General features: G+C 39.5%; 1 non-coding gene across 1 annotated transcript; it reads left to right on the top strand.

Moving 5' to 3' along the window:
• Positions 1–1,060: 1,060 nt before the first annotated feature.
• On the top strand, positions 1,061–1,132 carry trnap-agg (transfer RNA proline (anticodon AGG)). The gene has a single exon. It is a non-coding gene; the product is annotated as a tRNA-Pro (tRNA).
• The last annotated feature ends 1,774 nt before the right edge of the window (positions 1,133–2,906 follow it).

Here is a 2,906-nt window from a genome sequence, read left to right as displayed (position 1 = left end):
TCCATCAAATAAGGCTAGCGCTGTGCCTGCCGATTTCAATGTACACATCTCACCCTTATTCTTAGTTCTTCATCTGCAATTGACACTTTGTTGGCCGCTTAGCTTGCTGGGTTATAGTGTTTGCACTGAGCTGCAGTGTTTATGTCTGCAGTTTATCCGAGCCTCAAATTCTTTAAAAAAAAATTTCAACATTTGATTGGGAAGACAGACCAAGCCAGTGAAGACACGGTAGAACGGTGTTTCTCAAAGATCTTCGCAACCCTCATTATTCAGGCCAATCGCACTCCTCCAACACGTAAGGATAGCATTGTGCCTGCCGCTGTTCAATGTACGCTTCTCGCCCAGCTTCTTGTTCCTTCATCGGCAAATTGAACTTGGTTGGCCTGTTTGCTCGGTGAGTTAGAATATTTGCACTGAACTGCAGTATAGCCGTCTGCGGTTGAACTGAGCCTCACATCCTTTGCCCTGCCATTTTTCTCAGCATTCAATTGGGAAGGCAGACCAAGCCAGTGGAGACATGGCAGAAAGGAGTTTCTCTGAAATCTTCGCAGCCATGTGAGCATCCTGTTGCATCTGTTAACCACAGGTGCGGATGGCACCCTTTGGCTCGTTGGTCTAGGGGTATGATTCTCGCTTAGGGTGCGAGAGGTCCCGGGTTCAATTTGTGGACGAGCCCTTCTCTAACTTCTCAGCCTTTTTTCTGAAGTACAATCCATCGATCCCTCATTATTCGGGCCAGTCACACAATTCCATCAAATAAGGCTAGCGCTGTGCCTGCCGATTTCAATGTACACATCTGACCCTTATTCTTAGTTCCTCATCTGCAATTGACACTTTGTTGGCCGCTTAGCTTGCTGGGTTATAGTGTTTGCACTGAGCTGCAGCGTAGATGTCTGCAGTTGATCCGAGCCTCAAATCCTTTAAAAAAAATGTCAACATTTGATTGGGAAGGCAGACCAAGCCAGTGAAGACACATCAGATCAGAGTTTCTCAAAAATCTTCGCAGCCATGTGAGCCTTCATTTTAATTTTTTTTAAAACAAGAGTGTGCATTGACTTGTGGCTTGTTGGTCTAGGGGTATGATTCTCGCTTAGGGTGCGAGAGGTCCCGGGTTCAAATCCCGGACGAGCCCTGTTTTTGTTTTCTTATTTTCCAATATGTGCACTATTGAAGTGTGGACTGTTCCTCCGAGTTTTCTAGAAAAAATAATATGTGGGAACGAGATTTAATAAAGCTGACGGTTCTTTAGCGGTTATTTCAGCGCTTAGCGTCAACAGCCGTGCTAACATTGTACATACAGCGCCTCTCTGTGGTAAAAAATGCAAGACCCATCCAGTAGTTGACAAAGTTGACAAATAACCAATACTTCCTCAAAAGTATATTGACAAATAATGTAGGTTTCGGGAGAGTTTTATAAGTTTTATAATCGTTTCTGGATTTTTCTGGATTAAAAAAAAAATAGAATTTGTTTTCCAACTTTTAGGATGAGTGATGAATCACTTGTTCTAATCATTTGCTGTAGGAATTTATTATCTGAGGCCTCCTCGGAGCTTTGTGAGGAATTTTCAAAGCTATTTTACTCAAAAAATTGATGCTATCAGATCCTCCATTGCTCCTTCTGAATCACTTCATTTGCAGTTGCCTAGTACCACAAGTTGTTTGTCGTGCTTTTAACCTGTTTTATCACATCAGCTAGATGATATTGTCTCTACTATGAAGTGTTCTGGTTCTAAGTTAGATATTATTCCTGCACGTCTTTTTAAGGATGTTTTTTCCGACTATTAGTCCTATTGTAACAGCTATAGTGAACAACTCTTTAGCCAAAGGTGTTGTTCCAGCCAGTTTTAAACATGCAGTTGTGCAACCTCTGCTGAAAAAACCTCAGCTTGACCCAGCAATGTGCTGTAACTATCGGCCAATTTCTAAGTTGCCTTTTATCAGCAAGCTTTTGGAGAAAGTAGTGTTTTTACAACTTGTTTGGATTCTTTTAGTGTTTTAGATAAGTTTCAATCTGGTTTTAGATCATTACACAGTACTGAGTCAGCTCTATTGAGAGTTGCAAATGACATGCTGTTTTCTCTGGATTCAGGTGCTTGTGTTGTGTTGGTATTATTGGACCTGAGCGCAGCATTTGACACCATTGACCATAGCATTCTTCTTGATCGACTTGAATGTGTGGTAGGTATTCGAGGCACTGCATTAAAGTGGTTTGCCTCGTATCTCGAGGACAGGACTTTTTCTGTAAATTTAGGAAATTTTAATTTCCATTTCCATTTTAATTTTTTCATCCACTGCACCTGTCTTGTGTGGAGTGCCCCAGGGATCCATTTTGGGACCTTTATTGTTTTCCCTTTATGTGCCTCCCTTGGCCCACATTTAAAAAAAAAATACAGTATTTCATATCATTGTTACACGGATGATTCTCAGTTTTATCTACCAGTAAGGCTTGATTCTGCTGTTTCATTTGATGTTTTATTGAAATGTGTACATGATATTAAGACATGGATGTCTAACAATTTCCTGCAGTTAAATTAGGATAAAACCGAGGTTTTAATATTTGCTTGTCCTGCACATTTGTCTCCTGCTTTGGAAGCTCAGTTAGGTCCACTTTCAACTAAAAATCATTGACCCTAATTTTTTAGAAAACTAAAAAATTAAAACGAAATGAATTTTTAATAAAATAAATTAAATTGCACTTCAGTTAAAAAGTTTGGGTTTGGTAAGATATATATATATTTTTTTTTTATGTTGTGTGCACTGCACTAATGATACAATAAAATGTAACATCTGCAAGGTTCTAAATATACAACTGCTTCCCTATTTGAAACATTACATATGTGTCTGATTATTCATGATGTGAGTTTTTTTTTCTTCTGCGTAATAATCAAGGAACTTTGCTGCCATAC

This window comes from Sinocyclocheilus anshuiensis, unplaced genomic scaffold (genome assembly GCF_001515605.1).
Source record: "Sinocyclocheilus anshuiensis isolate Anshui unplaced genomic scaffold, SAMN03320099.WGS_v1.1 scaffold1910, whole genome shotgun sequence".
NCBI classification, from domain to species: Eukaryota; Metazoa; Chordata; class Actinopteri; order Cypriniformes; family Cyprinidae; genus Sinocyclocheilus; species Sinocyclocheilus anshuiensis.
This window is presented reverse-complemented; position numbering and strand designations above follow the sequence as displayed.